This window comes from Notamacropus eugenii, chromosome 1 (assembly GCF_028372415.1).
Source record: "Notamacropus eugenii isolate mMacEug1 chromosome 1, mMacEug1.pri_v2, whole genome shotgun sequence".
In the NCBI taxonomy this organism is placed as follows: Eukaryota; Metazoa; Chordata; class Mammalia; order Diprotodontia; family Macropodidae; genus Notamacropus; species Notamacropus eugenii.
In genome coordinates, this window is record NC_092872.1 from 627,771,799 (window position 1) to 627,792,038 (window position 20,240).

At 37.7% G+C, this 20,240-nt stretch overlaps 1 pseudogene; it reads left to right on the plus strand.

The window, feature by feature from the left end:
- The first annotated feature begins 19,163 nt into the window (after positions 1-19,163).
- On the plus strand, positions 19,164-19,791 carry LOC140519304 (glyceraldehyde-3-phosphate dehydrogenase pseudogene; annotated as a pseudogene).
- Positions 19,792-20,240: the final 449 nt, after the last annotated feature.

Genomic DNA, 20,240 nt, shown 5'->3' on the forward strand with positions numbered 1-20,240 from the left:
GTACTAATTTTGTCAAATCCCTGAACATTTCAGAGCTTTATAAACAGGAGTCACAATCACTCCAAAAAGTTGTGTTTCTTGCTATACATATGACAAACATATAGATGACAAATGCCTATTTTCCTTACTAAAGGTGCTATCAGGTAGACATCCTATAGAGCTAATCTACCATACTCATGCAAGCATACACATATAAACACACACACACACAAACACATATATGCACTTTTTGGACAGTGACTGCCAACAGATTATGTGTTGGTGTGAAAAATGAATATGAGGAGAGTAGCTTTTTGAATGAAGGCTGTCTATTGAAGAGATTATGGCATATAGTTAAATGGACAATATATGGAACTTATTCCTCAACATATATCTGGGACAGAGTGCAAAATGTCAATGAGTTGTTCTGATAGTTAAACAGGAGGAAAAAAATAGGGCAGATTTCCTTCAAGCAATTCCAAAACTCCTTTAATGACCTCTAACATCATCTCAAATCAAGGGTCCATAATTTTAATTTCACTATTCTTTTCAATATTTAATATTCCCAATAAACTCAAGAATTGCATGAATATGAGAAAGGCATAAAATATCCATTAATTAATTAATCAATGAGTATTTATTAAGCACCAATTCTGTGTCCAATATATGCTAGGAAATGGAGAATACAAATTCAAAATGAAAAATCCTTTTTCCTTATAAAGTTTATATTGTATATATGCACATATATAGGTATATACGAAAAATAGATACATGATGCTATTTCTTCTGTATTAGTAATTCTGAAACTCTAGAAGAGATTCAATTATAATGTGACACTTGAAATAAAACTAAAAGAAACTCGGAATTCTAAGGGATATGGCTAGGAGAAGAAATGTATTCCAGGGTTGCAGAGGAGAGCAAACAGTGCAAAGGCACAGGTAATAGGAATTAGAAACTTCAAAGAAGAATGAAAATAAACATAATTCAGGTTTCCAACTAAGTCTGGGGTACTTCATATGCTATTTGTATGTGAGAGATTCAATTTATAAAAGTAATCAAAAGAATACTAGGGCAATACTATGTACATGCATGTAAAAAGGGAGGACTTATAGACAGAGATTCTTGAGACAGAAGCACATGTGGCTTGAGATATTTTTTGAGAGACAAACATAAAGATTAAGAAAAACATTGGAAGTTGTAGACAGTTAGGGGAAGCAACTATATCAATATGTCCTTGATTTCCAGGTTGCCTTTCTTTGTTAAGTTGATATCATATCTCACTAGACATTAAAGAGGTCATGTATTTTCTGGTATATTATAATCCATATTCTCAGATTTATGTATGCACGGCTCATGGGTTTACTCCCTATTTGTCTTTTCTTCTTCAGTGAATTTCTGTTCCTTTTTTCCCATTTGGCCAACTCTGCTTTCCAAAGCTTTCTTCTCCTCGCTGGTTTTTTTATACCTCTTTTACCATTTGGCTTGGTCTGTTTTTTAAGGTATTTTCTTAAGTATTTTTTGTGCCTCTTTTACAAAGATGTTGACTCTTTTGTTCATGATTTTCTTGCATCACTCTCATTTCTCTTCCTAATTTTTCCTCTGCCTCTCTTACTTGATTTTCAAAATCCTTTCTGAGCTTTTCCATGACCAACTTGTATTTTTCTGAGTTTTTGGACTTAGGAATTTTGACTTTGTTGCCTTCTTCTAAGTGTGTACTTTAATCTTCCTTGTCACCACAGTAAATTTCTATGGTCAGAATGTTTTTTCTGTTGTTTTCTCATTTTTCCTGCCTATTTTTTTACTTTAACTCTTTGGTAAAAAGTAAAGCTCTCCTACCAGGGTGGAGGGTACATTGTCCCAAGCTTCAGGCATTTTTTGTAACTGTTTTCTGAGATAGTTCTAGGGACCTGTAAGTTTTCAGTTCTTCCAAGTGATGTGATATAAGAAAAGGTTTGTTCATTACTCTCCTAGCCTATACTCTGGTCTGTGAGCAAGCACAAGTACTCTTTTCTGCCCTGGAACTGTGACGAGGGTCCCTGCTCTATTGCGGCCACAAGCTCTGTGTGCTAGTGTTCCTCCTTGTTCTTGGACTACCAGTTAGGACTGCCACCTAGATCTGTTTATGGGCAAAGCAAAAAACTCCTATCCCCAGTGCCAGCAAAGAGACCCACCCCTGTAATCTCTTTCTGGTCAGTTGTTTGACCTCCTTATCATCTGTGGGGCTGAGAGCTTCAGAAACAGCTGTTGCTACTCATTCAGTGTCTCTCAAAGCCTGCTTCTGATTTTCTGGGATCAGCTCTATACTGAGATGACTTATTCTGGATATTGTTCTACTGTCACCCAGGTACAACAGACACTTCCTGCCAAACTTCTAAGTTACCTTTCCCTGGAAAATTATTTTACTTTGTCTTTTGTGGGTTCTGCTGCTCCAGAATTCATTTTAGGACATTATTTAAAGGTGTTCAGAGGGATTTGGGGGAGAGTTCAGATGATTCCCTGCCTTTTCTCCACTATCTTGATTCCATCCTCATTATTTGCTATTTTTGATGGACATTTTGTCTAACTAGTATTCAGTAAGAAGGAATTAAGTTGAGAAGTGTAAGATAAGGATTATTCTCCCTCTATCCAGAGAAAAGGATTTTATTATGAACTAGTCTACATACATATATACACATACACACATATAACATATGCACCCAGATCTGTGTGTGTATGTGCATGAATATGTGTGTATGTATATATGTATATGTATATATACGCACACATACATATGTACTACTCTGACATATCATGTATGAATATTATAACACACGAATGTGTATGTATGTGTATGTATATATAATTTTAGTCTGATGCTCATCTTAAAGATAAATAAAGTAAGGAGCAAAGACCCAGTCACAGCCCTTCTCTTACTCCCAGGCAGAAATCAAAAGTCCCTTTGGAGAAATGCAAGTCACACTCTAGATACATGTATTTCTGCTGCTCATGAATTTCATGACTATACATTTTGACAATCCATGTGAATATATATATATAATACATATGTGTGTGTATATATATGTACATATATATGTGTGTGTGTGTGTGTGTATATATATACTTTACATAGGCCTACATTTCAGACATAGAGACTGTCATAGAAATATGACAGAAAAAGTAAATGGTCTAGTAATATGACTAGGGTAAAGGATGACAGATGGACAGCCTGAGTGTTCTCCTGGCATTTTTCTGATGCCAAAAAATGGTAGACTTCCATTACATTTGATGTGGACCCTTTGTGGTATGCTTATGAGGAGAACATGGTCAAACATTTCCCAGGATGGGCAGGCACGAATGAGTTGTGCTATGTGACATTGAAGGGAATAACCAAATTAATAATATCATAAATCCATTTCAATATTTGAGGTACTGTATTCTAGAAATCATGGAACACTTCAGTCTCAAAAGAATAAAACTGAAAATAGAGTTTAGATTCATGTTGCAGATGCCTTAATAAGACCATTATAACAAAGGCAGGAGAACTCAATACCAGGACTTGTATTTCTAGTGTCAAATATTTTATCTCCTAGGCCATCATACTTTCCATCATAACAAAAAGAATACTTGTAATCTGTGGTGTGTGGCAAAAAAGATTGCTGGTAATGGACACCTAGACATGATGTCAGGGGAAGAGGTAATCAAGGATCACATGAAAAATGACACAGGGAAAAAGGTGTAGGAGGCTTAAGGATCAAAGACAAGGAAATTTTAGTAAGGAATTCAAGGCAAAAGCTCCTAGAATTTAGAGGCTGAAGACTCTGGATTGGTTACAGAAGAAAAGACTAACATACTGGGAAGCTGTGAGTTAGTACAGACAAAGGCTTAGAGCTGCATTTTTGTAGTACTTATGAGATCACCAAAGAAAAGGTCATCAGGTTATTTATGAGAGCAACTAATGTTCAGATCCTAAATAACGTATGCTCCTGGAAGGTGGTGTATGTGTGTGACAGCAAAAGATGAAGAAGGTATCTCAGTATTGAGTTAATTTCACTGTATCATTTACCTATTTCTTTAAGTCATGTTTAGACTCAGATCAAGAAATATAATTTAGGAGACAGAAGAACTGATGAAGAAAACACATGAGAGTGAATTTGGCACCATAACGCTAGAGTATTATGATTACTTACCACTTCTTAGAGTAAGCTCTCTTGTGTAATCTAAACACCAAAATCCATAGTAAAGAATTTTGAGTTTGGACACAGAAAGAGGGTGTGAATCTTGTTACCCAGAAACAAAGTGTGTGTCATTTACCCTGAGTGAATTTCTGATGATGATGATGGTCGTGCCCAATGCCAGACCAGAAGCCTTCAAATTATGGCCCATAGTCCAAATCCTACCTGACATTTGATGTTTTGTAACCTTTGGATTAAGATTTTTTTTTTATACTTTGAATACAATAAAACTTTACTTAAAAAAAATGGAAATCATTCTTAGCTTAAGGGCTCCAAGCAGGCAGTAGGTTGACTGGATTTCTCCCCTGGGCCAATATTTTGTCACCCTCTGCTCTAGATTATCAATAAACTTTTGCGCCTTCATTCTTACCTCTGGTGCATTAGGTATTCCTCCAAATTTTGTGTCATTTGTAAATTTGATAGGTGTCTTTCTTATAAATTTAATCAAGCCATTCATAAATATGTAAAACAGCACAGAGCTAAACATAGCTCTCTAAGGTACTCCACTGGAGATCTCTTGCCACAAAGATGGTTGTTATCCTTTATTTTAGAGGAGGACCAAAATGACATCACCATGATAAAGTAAAGTTTCAGTGCGTCTTGACTGTGGCTGATGAGACCAATATGAGCATGGAATGAACCACAGGTTGAGCACAGATAGTCCTTATGAATATTTGGGGTGGATACTCCAAATCTGCACATCATATGTTTACTTTGTGTTGTCTCAGTTCTACTTTGCCCAGAGAACACAGTATCCTTTCTGAGGTGGGCACACCATGCTGAGCAGTCAGTGCACTGGGGCCAGTGTCTACTACATTGCACAGTAAAATCCATAGTTCTTGAGAGAGATCTTGAGAGTGCCCTTATACCACTTCTTCTGACCCCCATGTGATCACCTGCCCCAAGTGAGTTCTTCATAAAATAGTCTTAAGTGCAAGCATATATTTTTCATTCAAACAATGTGATCAGCCCATCAGCATTGCATTCTCTGAAGCATACTTTGAATGACTGGCTGTTCAGTTCAAGCAAGGAATTCAGTGTCTGGTACCTTATTCTTTCAGGTCGTCCTCAGAATCTTCCTAAGACAGTTCAAATGGAAGAGATTCAGTTTTCTGGCATGGCACTGGTAGACTGTCTGTGTTTCATAGGCATAGAACAATAAGGTCAGCACAATGGCTCTGTAGATCTTCAGTTTGGTAGTCAGTCTAATACTTCTTCTCTCCTAAACTTTTCTTCAGAGCTTCCCAAACACTGAGCTGGCTCTGGCAATGTGTGCATCAACCTCATTGTCAATATGAGTATCCCTGGAAAGTACATTACGAAGGTAAGTGAACTTATCCACAGCATTCAAAACTTCTCCAGTTGCTGTAATCAATGGTTCCATGTATGGATGATGTGGTGGTGGCTGATATATCACCTGTGTTTTCTTGGTGTTAATTATTAGGTCAAAATTAGCACAGGCAACAGAGAACTGATCCATACTTTGTTGCATCTCAGCTTCAGAGGCTGCAATGACTGCACAATCATCTGCAAACGGAAAATCATGCACCAACACTCCCTCCACTTTGTTCTTGGCTTGTAGCCTTTTCAAATTGAAGAACTTACCATCAGTACAGTAGTTGACCTTGAGGCCATGTTCATCCTTATTAAAAGCATTTGACAGAATGGCTGAAAACATCATGCTAAAAAGCATGGGAGCAAGCATACAGCCCTGTTTCACTCCACTGGTGACTGGGAAAGCACAAGAGCATTATCCATTATCCAGAACCCTTCTGGAGTTGTTGGTCAGCAAACACCATATCAACAGTTCCTTGGCCCTTTCTGAATCCATACTGGCTCTCAAGTATATGGCCATTTTCCAGGTGAAGAATCAGCCTATTAAGGAGGACCCTAGCAAGACTTTTGCCAGCAACAACTAAGAGAGAGATGTCCCTGTGATTGTTACCTTTATAGAGATGGACAATGGAGGCATTCTTGAACTCCTGGGGGATAATTTCCTCTTGCCATATAACCTGGAAAATTTCAGTCAACTTTTGTATGAGCAATGGCCCCCCTACCTTGTAAATTTCAGCTAGAATCAGCACCAGGTGCTTTGCCACATGAAAGGAGCCTAACAGCTCTCAAAAGCTCTTCTTCAGCTGGAAGTTCAGCTAAGGAGGGATTGACTTGAACTTGAGGTAAACAGTGAGTGGTCTCAGCATTAACTGATGATTGTCTGTAGAGAACACTATGGAAGTGTTCAGTCCATATCTCTAGGATCATATCCTTATCACTAATCAACGTGGCTCTATCAGCACTGAGTAGTTGTGATGACCATAAGTTTTTGGTCCATAAGTAACTTTCAGGGAATCATAAAAGCAATTTGGATTGTTACTATCACCATAAAACTGAATTTTATCTGCTTTTTACTGAGTAAGGAATCTCTCATCTCTCTAAGTTTTGCTTGTACTTTGCTGTTGATGGAGTTAAATGTTGCTTTCTTAGAGGTAGATAAACTATCCTGCTGGTATATGCTGTGGAGTTGTCATTTTTCATTTAGCAGCTTTCCCAGTTGTGGTGTTTGTGAGTGTTCTGACCCAGATGAGCAAACGCAGTGCTATACAGCTGTCCACTCCTTTTCTGCTGCACTGTTGCCAACTATGTGTTGGCTCAACTTTCCTTCCAGGTTAGCAACAAGCTGTTCAGGCTCAAAGAAGAGCTCTAATTTGTTGACATTAATTCTTCTGGTAGTCATTTTGCCTTGGAGGTGACATTTGGAAAGGATAAGTCTATGATCAGTCCAGCACTCTGCACCACACATTGCCTTTGTCACTCTCACATTTTGTCTGTCTCTTCTCCTTAAAATCACATAGTTGATTAGATGCCAATATTTGCTGCGAGCCTGCATCCATGAAGTTTTATTGCATTTAGGTAAACGGAAAACAGTGTTGGTGATAAGAAAATCATGTGATGGGCAAGTCTTCAGCAGCAAATGACCATTGCTGTTGCTGTTTCCAACTCCATTCCTCCCTAGGATTCCCTGCCAAGTCTGGTAGTCCGAGCCTACTCTAGCTTTAATGTCACCAGGAATTATAAGCTTGTCCTCTTTTGGCACATTGATGATAGGGGTCTCTATGCCTTCATAAAATTTTTCTTTGACCTCATCAAGGTTTGTCATGGTGGGAACACAGGCACTGATGATGATGGCATGGTATTTTCCTGCAAGTGGCAATCACATTGTCATGAGCCTGTCATTCACTCTTTTTGGTAGGCATACCAGCTTGATGGCTAGATTTTGATTGCAAAACCCACGCCAGCTTCATAGTACTCCCCTTCACTGCTCCCACTCCAGAAAAATGTGTATCTAGTTCCAGCTTCAGTAAGCTGGCCTTCATTTGCCAACCTTTTTTCACTCAGGGATGCTATTTGGATGCAATACCTATTGAATTTTCTTGAAACAAGAGCAGTTCTTTCAGGTCTACTGGATTTTGTATTGTCTATAAGTGTGTGCACATTCCATGAGCTGATGGTGAGTGGAATCATCTTTGCAGATGTTTTTGTACATTTTGTACATTTTTTTGTGTTTTGACTTCATAGTGGGATTCCCCGCCTTCTGTAGTAATCAGGCCAGGGTTGGGTAAGCAGACAATGTTTAAGGCACCTTTTATAGCCCCCATCCTCACACCAGGAAGTGAGCAGTGTGATCCTTAAAGGTCTGCTCAGATACCCAGGGAGCTGCCATGTCCCACTGCTGCTTCCAGTATGTGCATAGTTGTGACTACAGCTCCCAGTGTATCTGTACCTGTTGCTTCATCATTTGCCTGTTGCCACAGGACTTTGAGGTATAATAGCAAAATGGTATGGGTAATGTATTTTGATTCATGTGTAAATTGGATTTAAGTGAGGCAGAGTTGCTGGAAGTAGTCAGCCTCACTCTCTCCTTCAGAGTCATCACAGTCCAATGGCAGGACAGAGTGAGATGGTTGGTGATGGCTCAGGATGCAGTGGATGACCTTGGCATCTTTGATGTCTAATCAAGCTCTAAGTGCTCCACATTGCCTGTTTCAGCTGCCTTCATGGCCATTGGAACAAATTGTTCTCATCTGCCCATTCCATCACAGGAAGTTTTCACGTGCTTGGGGTAGACACCTCCCTAACTCACCAATGGGTTTGAGACCCCTTGGTTACCCTCAACCTGTTTTGTCCCGACTGCTGAAACAGTTTACCAGGGTGTGGCTGCAGTGCATGCTGCAGCTTCTTGGAGCCACAGGTGAGAGTTGGGTGGAATAGGTGAACACCAAAGGTGAAAAGAGCCCCAAAAAGGGCTCCACAGCCATCACACCAGAAGTACTTTTCCTCCCTGAACACACACTACATCCCTGCCACAAATATACTGAACCATCAATAGCTGCCTTTTGAGTCCAATCATCCAATTACATCTGATTGTATTACCTTGAAATTCATATCTCTCCATCTTTTTCAAAAGAAAAATAGTATAAAATACTTTATCAAAAACACACTAAAAATATAGGCATACTCTCTGCAAGCATTATTGTCATCTCTTTTTTATTGATAATCATGTTAAACAAGGAAATGAGGTTAGCCTGGCCTAAGCATTTCTTGGTGAAGCCATGATGGCTCTTTGTAATTAACACTTCCCTTTCAATGTTCTACAAATATTTATTTAATATAGTTCTAGAATTCTCACAGCAATACAAATCAGACTCACAGCTCTTAGTTTGAAAATGTTATTCTTTCATTTTTTTTAAAGTATAAATTAACCATTCTCCAATCTTTGGTTACCTCTCCTGTTTAATATGATCTTTCAAATTTTCCTGTCAATAGCTCAACAGTTATATTTTTCAGTAACCCAGAATGTAGTTCATCTGGGAAAAGTGGCTTGAGTTTATGAAGGGTAGCTAAGTGATCTCTTGTTATTTCTTTATTTTCTTGAGCATAAACTTCCTGTTCATTTATGGTCCATTGTTTTCAGTTATCATCATACCATCCATCTCAAGCAACAGTAATTTACCTCCTTTGATCCTAATTTTTTTCACCCAAGTGTAGGAGAAAAATGATGTCTACAATATACATAGTTTAAGATGTCCAGTGGGCAGTTAGCAATATAGGACTACAGCTAAAATGGGCTGAAAATGTAAATCTGAAGATATAGATCAGTGACGTGCTGAAAGCTGCACTGGATCTAAACATGATAAGGTACATTTCTTTTCTTTTATTAGAGAAATTGTGGACTCTGGGTATGGAATGATACATATGCCTCAGATATGATCATTGATGGTGTGCTTTCCTTAATTATATTTCAGTATTAAAATAGGATTTTATTGAGAAGGAATGAGGAACATAGTTTTGAGAAACTGCCATGATTTGTTGTTTGTTTATTAAAGTCTGATATTAAGAAATAAATTCTGGGCCCAAGGAATAAGGGCATTTTTTACTCATTCCCTTTTTCACTAAGGGATTATTTTGCTCTGGATGTATGTATGTGGGAACTTGGCCTGCAATCATGGTCTAGCTAGGCTTTCATTTTTAAGATTCTTTGACTAATTTAATTGATATCCCAGGCAAGTCAATAGTTCCAAGCACTGTGTGAAGCACTGGAAAACAAATACAAAAGAAAGGTCCTGCCCTTAAGGGAAGACAATTCATCAAAGATAACTAAAAAAGGCAGAAGAGGGACCAAGGGGCAAAAGTATTAGGCATAAGGGCCATAGTAAAGAGTCTAGAAGGCATGGGAAACTTGTGGCCTCAAGGTCACATGTGGCCCTCTAGGTTGTCAAGTGTGGCCCTTTGACAGAATCCAAACTTCACAGAACAAATTCCCTTAATAAAAGGATTTGCTTTGTAAAACTTTGACTCAGTCAAAATGCCACACCCAAAGACTAGATGGCCACATGTAGCCTCAAGGTTACAGGCTCCTCACCCTGGTAGAGTAGCATAGTCTGACATATATACTACATTACTGGAGAGTAGATTTGAAAGGGTTCAGATAAATTGTGGATATGACAGCAAAAACTGAAATCCTTTAAGAGAAGTCAATTGGGTCTGGATAGGAAATATTCAAAAATCAAATTCTGGAAACAGAAAAAAGAAATAATTGTAATGAGAATGACAAATGGAATTTCTTTGATGAGATGAATAGATGAACAGAAAGTACACCTAACAAATTTAGATTTTTTTTTTTTAAAAGATATGTATAGAAGAAAAAAGCGAGGTGTCAGGTAAGAGACTATGAATACCAATTTGGCAGATATTGCGATAATGGTTTCAGGAATTCTAAATTTCAGATAAAGTTTAAGCTATTGGCAAAAGTTATGGGTAACAAAAGGTATCTTTTTTTTTTTTACCTATAATTGGAGGAAAGAGAAATAATAAAGAGAAGATAGAGGCATTTTTGGGTGCTATGATCTGAGAGAATGACTGATAACAAAAGATAGAGTTCCTTTCTTTTTATTTTTTTTATCTTTTATGACAAATAGAATATATTTTGAACTCTAAAGAACAAAAATAGTTAATAGGGACTTAAAAGCAAAAATAAGTAATGAGAAGGAACACCTGACAAACTTTGATAAATACAAGTCATTTATTCCAGAAGAACTTTTTCCTTAGGTATGAAAAGGACTGGCAAATAATATTGTTGAGTAACTGTCATTCTTTGAAAACTTAGTGAATAAAAAACAGCACAGCTGGACCGTATAAGGCCAAATGTTATCCTGACAAAACCAAAGAAGACGAGAATTCGGTCAGCAATCTCTAGTCCTAGATTCTTGCTTTTAATTCTAGAACAAATTTTAGAACGTTTCAACAGCAAAACAACAAAAGGCATTTATTAAGTACCTGCTACTCTGTGTCAGTCACTGAGCTAAGCACCTGAAATAAAACTAAAGGTAAAAAGAGTCCTTATTTTTGAAATTACATTCTATAGGGGGAGTCAGCATGGAAGCAACCATATACAAAGAAGATATAGGCTGAAAATGATCAGTTGGAAATTGCTTGTTTCCATGATAGTGCCTTCAGAGGGAAGGAACTAATATAAAGAGAGAACATGAAAGGCTTCCTTTATTTTTTCCCAATTGTATGTAAAGACAATTTTTAGCTCATTTTTTTTAATTTTTAATTTTAAATTTTCTCCCTCACGTCTCCTCTCCCTGACATAATAAGTAATTTGATATGTTATACATGTGCAATCCTGCAAAACAGATAGAAAAGGCTTCCTTTAGAAAGCATTTTAGTTGAGACTTAAAGAAAGTCAGGGAAGTGAGGAGTCAGTGACAAAAGGGGAGAGAAAATACTAGATATAGCATGAGGCAGGGCTTAGGAGCATCACTGAATATGTATTGATTTGACAGATTTGATACATTGTGTGCGGAATAGCAAGGAGGCCAGTGTCATGAAGTACCAGAGTAGGTAAGGTGTAAGGAAAATGGAAAAGGAAAGGATCATATATCATTAAACAAGTTGGCAATCTTTAATAAAGGAACTGATAATCACAAAGATCTAGGATGGCTTAATCAAGAACAGTACTTTTCAGACAAAATTTCTTTTATTTTTGATAGGATTATTAAACTAATAGAAGGATCCTATAATCATAATTTACTTAGATTTTAGCAAAACATTTCACTAAATAATATTTCATGCTTTTTATCGTAGAAAAGATTGAACTAAATGATAGCCCAAGTATTTGGATTTCAAACTGTTTCAATGTCTGAACTCAGATTAATCAAATTGGAAAGAAGGCCCTAGCAATCTATGCTCAGCTACATGCAGTCGGATACAAGCATGGATCAGTCAGCTAGATGGCACAGTGGACAGCTTGCCAGCCTTGAAATCAGCAAGACATGAATTCAAATCCAGCTTCCTATGTTAGTTAGGTGACCCTGGGAAAGTTACTTAACCCTTCTTGCTTCAGTTTCCTCCTTTGTAAAATGAGCTGGAGGAGAAAATAGCAAAACACACCAGTATCTTTGCCAAAACAACAACAAATGGGGTCAAAAAGAGTCAGACATGACTGAATGACAGGGCAACCACAACAACATAGATGACATCTTTATCAAATTTGCCAATGACTCACATTTAGGAGCGATAGTTGACACACTGGATGACAGAATCACAATTCTAAAAGGTGCTTGTGTAGGTAAAATGTAAGTGAAAACATAAATTCAGTAAGATAAAATTCAAGGGAAATCAATATAAAATCTTACAGCTAGGGAAGGGTGGAGGACAACTTAGATGAAACTAGGTAGCACAGCTAGATAGAAGACAGAAAAAAAAGTTTCGTGGTTTTAAAAGGCTATAAGCATAATAATACTCAACTCTTTGCCAAGGAAATCCAAAAATAAAATGCAATACAGCCTTGGGCTATATTAAAAAAGTCATATGTTCCAGAAATAAAGAGATCATAATCCTATACCTTACCTTGATAAGAACACATCTGGATTACTGTATTCAGTTTTCAGTACTTTTATTTTTGTTAGCCTATTAGTAAACTTAGAGAAAAACTCTCTCAAGAGGGTCTGACTCCAAGGGCAATGTTGTCAGTGCATGTGGAGTTGGGGGAAGATTCTGCCACCACCACCCCAGAAGGAAAAAAATAAATCATAGGGTTGGCCCCTAAATCTCAAATTATTGAAGCAATTTTTAAATTGTTCTCTCTGCCTCATCTTTCCCCACTGTAACCAACCTTCCATACTATTGCTAAAGTGGTTTTCCTAAAGCTCAGATTTGATCTTAACACTCTTCTCCTCAGTAAATTGCAGAGATTCCCTGTTGACCCAGGAATCAAACATTATTTCACACTTTTCAAATCTAATATTGAATAAATTATTAGAATAGTACACGTATAATTTATAAATAAGCATTTATACCTATTGGGACAAGTTTATATTCCAAATTCATCTAATGGTAGAGGTATATAGATAAATAATGATAGAGAATAGGAAAAACTATTTGGATATTGCTGTTGGAGAATATACTGATCTTATCATTAGAATGATGAAGGTCCCCAAATCCATGCAGTATGAGGATTTGTTATAAAAACCAGGTATGTTTAGTCTGAAGAAGAAATGTTCTGAGATCACATAATGCCTACCTTCAAATATCTGAAGGTTTATCACATGGAAAAGAGTCTTGGATTATTCTGCTTGGACCCAGGTGTCAGTGCTAGGAGTAATGGTGGGAGTTGCAGAGTCATATTTAGGAAGGAAGGAAGGAAGGAAGGAAGAAAGGAAGGAAGGAAGGAAGGAAGGAAGGAAGGAAGGAAGGAAGGAAGGAAGGAAGGAAGGAAGGAAGGAAGGAAGGAAGGAAGGAAAGAAGGAAGGAAGGAAGGAAGGAAAGTAGGGAAGGAAGCAATGAAAGAATGAAGGAAGAAAAAACCTTCATAACAATTAGTTCAAAATAGAATGATGCTAGTGGGCCTTTTATCATTAGAGTTCTTCAAGTAAAGACTGAATGACTGACTACTTCAATGTTGTAGCAGGTATTACTTTAGGGATATGGATTGAACTAGATGACAGTGAGATGGAATCTGATGTCTACTTATATACCAAAAGTATATATTCATGGTCTTTAAGGATGTGTTCAGGTCAGGTTTAATTTCCAATAATATTTTTTCCATTGTCTTTCTGAAACCTGAAGTCTCCTATTATATTCTGATCCATTGCTCCTTAATGAGCCAGTCCTCCTAATGAGTCAGCTAGTCTAGTTCCCTATGTTTATGCTTCATGTACCCTTCCCTTAAGGAGTAATTTATACTCTCAAAGCTTTGCAAACAGACTTTGACCTTGACATGAAAGAGAATTACTTAAATGCATTCTTCAAAACAGAGGTTTTTATATATTTGTCTGTCTTTGGTAGCTTACTACAACATGTGTACTGAATAACAAAGGACTTTTTTTCTTAAACACAGACTGTCAGGCTTAACCAATCTAAATAATAATAATAATAAAAAAAAACTTTCATGTGGATATATCCTTCAACAAGCCCGCATTATTTTGGAGTTCTGTACTAGCTGATGAGTGAATTAAAGGTATAAGAATGTGAATGAGATAATAGATGAATTAAAAGAAGTTTCCTATGCCCATGCTAACGACAACAAAAATGAGCTTCAGACTTTGTTTCCTCCATCCTGAAAGAGCCAGCTCTTTGAAGTATTTATTCTGGTAAGTCAAATTCACAGTCCTCATGGGGTTACATAGATTCTCTTGTGTCCTATATTGTTACTTGGTAGAAAAGGTAAAAGTATTATAGTGAAACCAGCTCTTAAATTGGCTGTGATTTTGGGTTCAAATACAATCTTTGATCCTTACTAATTATATACCTCTAGGTATTATTTCAACAGTCTAGTCTTCAGTTTCTTCATTTGTAAAATAAAGGGGATTGGTCTTGGTGTTCTCTGAGGTCTCAAAAGCATCATGATCCCATATTTGACATTTTTTAAACAAAGACCTCAGTCCCTCTCCCGACAAACATATTAAGTTCAGTTTTCCACTTAATTTTTTTAGCCTTTTGGAAGCTGAGAGTCCTTGTTGTAGCATTAACACACTGAGAGCTGATTGCACTTCAAGCCTTCTCCTCTAATGATTTTAGGTAATATAGAGGTAGAAGAGAATATGATTAATGACAGAGAATCATTTTAGCACTTCAGAGTTTATTAATCAAGTGTTTGATACACAGGAGCCCTAACAGGAATGCCAGATTGCAGGTGCTCCTATGCCATTTCTAAATGAATCTTAACACATGTAAATCCATTGTACATGGAGATGTAATTATCAAATGATGATATGATGACTCCAGACCAATTTAGACCACTCTCATTGGCTATCAAAGTTTCTTTCTAATTCTCTTAGACTTGACACTCCACAAGGAAACATGGAAAGAGCTGAGAGCTATCCTTGTCAAGATTTTGTTGTTCTCTTTAAGCCAAGCCAATGAAAAATGTTAGCATTCTAGTCAAACTCAAATAAAAAAAAAAAAAACTCAGTGGAACACTCAAAAATATTCCCAAATGGACCTCAACATAGTTAAATATTTTATCTCCTCTTAGACAAAACTAACTTTTTCCCTTAGTTAGAACCAAAAAATAAGCTGTGACTTCCATGACTGAATATTCAAATGAAGTCTCCTTTAGAAAATGCTTTCTCAGGGGTTGCTTCCTCAATCTCCTGGTCATGTTATTTTTAGTTTTCTTGATTTTACTGAGCGTGGGGAAGATAATATGAAAGTCTCTTTTTATATCATTATCCCAGAAAGTTAGTGTGAATATTTTGTTTATGTCTCTAGGTTGACCAGTTAAAATCATCCCCTGAGAAAGTAGAGATTGTCATGGCTTCTATCTCATCTACCCTGGGACCCTTGTGGTCTTCATTTTGAGCATCTGGGTAAAAGTAAATCAAAGTTTTATAATCAAAAGTAAATCAAACTTGGGTTTTCATATAGGCTGTGTTTCCAAGAGGTCTGAAACAAAGAGGAATTTATGAAGTTAGGAGATTCTTACTGCCTAGGTTAGAAGGCTGTCAAATGTAAAGTACTGGCAGAGGTATGAGTATCTACATGAGAAAATTCACAAAGTCCCTCAGATCAATCCATAGTTACACTAAATGCAAAGTCTTTTCTAAGTCTGTATTTCCTCAAAACAATTTCTCATGAGCCCCCAATTATATGTTTCCCTTTAGACAGTCAGAAGACACATTCAATTTAAGTCAAAGACATTTAATGAAACATCCTAGTAAGAAAAGTAGTGAAAAAAGATTCCCTCCATAAACCTGGGGCGCAATTTTTAAAAAATACATACACATACAATTAAGTGGGAACAGTTGATGTGTGTGGAGAAACACACACTTCATACTTGAGGGATGTATGTAAACATCATCCATTGCAGAAGGAAAATGTGTGTGGCTAGAAAACTATGAGGGACTACTCATACAATATTAATATGCTAGGGGCAGAGCCAAGATGGCAAAGTAGAAAGAGACATATATGCAGGCTCTCCCCACACAGCCCATAAAATACCTGTAGAGAGAGACTCTCAACAAATTCTGGAGCAGCAGAAGTGGAGAACAACAGAGTGAAGCAAATTTCCAGCCCAGGGTAACCTGAAAGGCCCATAGGAAATGTCTGTTGCACCAGACAAAGAGCGCAGCCCAGCCCAGCCTTGGCCGCACGGCACAGCCTGGCTCTGGGAGGAGGACATCTGAGGGGCTGAATCTCCAGTCACGGAATTCCCAGTCCCAGCAGCAGTGAGTTCGCAGATCCCACAACCCACAGGTGCCAATGGTCAGTAATAGGGTTTTTCAGCTGTCTGGGAAGGGAGAAGGGACTTCCCATAGCTCCAGCCTTAGGCAGAGGCCACAAAGGCCACATCAGGCAGGCAGCAGTTCCCACAGCAGCTCACATCCATTATTGGATTGTATAACCCCTGGGGGCACTGAGCAGCCCATTCTTACCTCAGTCATGTGTAGAAGCCCTGAGGGAGCTGGTCTTTGTCTCACACTGAATGATGGCCCTGCCCCCACAGCTTAACTGAATCTCAGCCCTCCAGTGCTGGCTTAGTGGAACTGGAGGCCAGGAGGCTGTGGAAAGGAATCTCTGCTAAGATTCTGGGCACAAAAATCTCTCCCTGCTCCCAGACCAGTGTACGCACTTGATTGTGCAACCTAGGAGGAACTGAGATCTCACAGATTCCCAGATTATACCCTACTCTTGACAAATGACCCAAAAGTCAAGTAATTGATTGGGAAAATGTCCCGAAAAGGGAAAAATAATAAGACTATAGCAGGTTACTTTCTTGGTGAACAGATATCTTCTCCCATCCTTTCAGATGAGGAAGAATAATGCCTACCATCAGGGAAAGACATAAAAGTCAAGGCTTCTGTATCCCAAACATCCAAATAATATTCAATGGGCTTAGGCCATGGAAGAGCTCAAAAGGGATTTTGAAAATCAAGTAAGAGAAGTGGAGGAAAAATTGGAAAGAGAAATGAGAGAGATGCAAGAAAAGCATGAAAAGTGGGTTAACACCTTGCTAATGGAGACCCAAAAAAATGCTGAAGAAAATAACACCTTTGAAAATAAGCTAACTCAATTGACAAAAGAGGTCCAAAAAGTGAATGAGGAGAAGAATGCTTTAAAAAGCAGAATTAGCCAAATGGAAAAGGAGGTCCAAAAGCTCACTGAAGAAAATAGTTCTTTAAAAAGTAGAATGGAACAGATAGAGGCTAATGACTTTATGAGAAACAAGAAATTACAAAACAAAACCAAAAGAATGAAAAAATGGAAGATAATGGGAAATATCTCATTGGAAAAACAACTGATCTGGAAAATAGATCCAGGAGAGACAATTTAAAAATTATGGGACTACCTGAAAGCCATGATCAAAAAAAGAACCTAGATATCATCTTTCATGAAATTATCAAGGAAAACTGCCCTGAGATTCTAGAACGAGGGGGCAAAATAAATATTGAAAGAGTCCACTGATCACCTCCTGAAAGAGATCCAAAAAAAAGAAACTCCTGGGAACATTGTGGCCAAATTCCAGAGTTCCCAGGTCAAGGAGAAAATATTGCAAGCAGCTAGAAAGAAACAATTCAAGTATTGTGGAAATACAATCATGACAACACAGGATCTAGCAGCTTCTACATTAAGCGATAGAAGGGCATGGAATATCATACTCCAGAAATCAAAGGAACTAGAACAAAAACCAAAAATCACCTACCCAGTAAAACTTAGTATAATACTTCAGGAGAAAAAATGGTCTTTCAATGAAATAGAGAACTTTCAAGCATTCTTGATGAGAAGACCAAAGCTGAAAAGAAAATTTGAGTTTCAAACACAAGAATCAAGAGAAGCATGAAAAGGTAAACAGCAAAGAAAAATCATAAGGGACTTACAAAAGTTGAACTGTTTACATTCCTACATGGAAAGACAATATTTGTAATTCTTGAAATTTTTTTCAGTATCTGGGTAGTTAGTGAGATTACACACACACACACACACACACACACACACACAGAGCACAGGGTGAATTGAATAGGATGGGATCATATCTTAAAAAAATGAAATTAAGGGGTGAAAGAGAAATATATTGGGAGAAGAAAGGGAGAATTAGAATGGGGCAAATTATCTCTCATAAAAGAGGCAAATAAAAGACTTTTCAGTGGAGAGAAATAACGGGAAGGTGAGAGAAAAAACATGAAGCTTACTCTCATCACATTCAACTAAAGGAAGGAATAAAATGCACACTCATTTTGTTATGAAAACCTATCTTACAATACAGGAAAGTAGGGGAGAAGGGGATAAGCAGGGTAGGGGGCATGATGGAAGGGAAGGCAATGGGAGGAGGGAGCAATTAGAAGTCAGCATTCTTGGGGAGGGACAGGGTCAAAAGGGAGAGCAGAAGAAATGTGGGGCAGGATAGGATGGAGGGAAATATAGTTAGTCTTATACAACACAACTATTATGGAAGTCATTTGCAAAACTACACAGATATGGCCTATATTGAATTGCTTGCCTTCCCAAAGGGGATGGGTAGGGAGGGAGGGAGGAAGAGATGTTGGAACTCAAAGTTTTAGGAACAACTGTTGAGTATTGTTCGTGCATACAACTAGGAAATGAGAAATACAGGTAATGGGGTATAGAAAGTTATCTTGCCCTACAGGACAAAAGAGAAGATGGGGATAAGGGAAGGGAGGGATGTTAGAAAGGAGGGCAGATTGGTGATAGGGGTAATTAGAATGCTTGGAGTTTTGGGGTGGAGAGGAGAAATGGGGAGAAAATTTGGAACTCAAAATTTTGTGGAATTGAATGTTGAAAACTTAAATAAATAAATATAAATTTAAAAAATATGCTGCTCTCTTTGAGTCTACTTACTGTTTATTTACATATGTCCCCTAATAGGTTTGTAATATCTCCTTGGCACTGATCCTCACTGGTCACTGCTCAGTGTTCCACAAAGTCCTGTGGTTCCTACTAGTATAGTAGTAACCTGGTGTCTTTAAAACCATGAAAAAATCCAGGGCTCACCTGAAGAGGGTAGTTAAATATTTCATTATCTCTTCTCCTTCTGCTGTTGCTCCTACGCTCATGATGAGACTGAAACATGAGAAATATAATAATTCCTTTAAGATTGTCAGTAGTGTATCCTGCAATACCAAATACACTGACCAAGGGAACACCTTTATGGAAGGACTCCTTACCACTGTCTATGCCATTATTACTACCAAGAAAACAGTAGATGATCCCTCTGACACACTTAAGCATAATGAGCACAGAGTTGCCCAAAACATCATCCCTTCTTCTAATGGTGCTGCTAAGGCTGTGGGCCAAGTCATCTCTGAGCTGAATGGGAAACTCATAAACATGATCTTTCATGTCCCAGCTCCCAATGTATCTATTATGGATCTGACCAAGATAGGAGAAGCCTGCCAAATATTATATTAAGAAAGTGATGAAGCAAATATAAGAGAGACCCTTGAAATGCATCTTGTACTATGCAGAAGATCAGGTTATATCCTGTGATTTTAACAATGTCTGCTCTTCTACCTTTGAGACTGCTGATATTGCCCTTATTGACCCTTTTGTTCTCATTCTAAACACATACATGTGTACATAGGTAAGTACATATGTGTATGTATACACATATGTGTGTATACATATATGCATACATTATACACACATATATCGTTATAGACCACATGATCTATATGACCTCCAAGAAGTAAAGTGGGAAGGCATGGATCTTCATCCCCAGCTGAAAGAGGAGTTCTATCTCTGGGAAACCCATATACCTAACCTTTTTTCTGGATACTGGGATCTCATCTCTCATTTACCGTCCTTGCTCCAGGCACCTGTATAGTAGAGGAGAGAGAAGCGAAGGGTCCTATGTTGTGTACCATCAATAAAGTCACTATATCAGTGCAAAACAAAAACAGACACACACATAGAGAAAACTTCATGTTTTTTTTTTTTATTGATTTTATATAGCACCATCATTTCAAATATATTATACTATTATATCCCTACTCTCACCCATTCCCAACTGATGGAGCTATCTCATGTAAC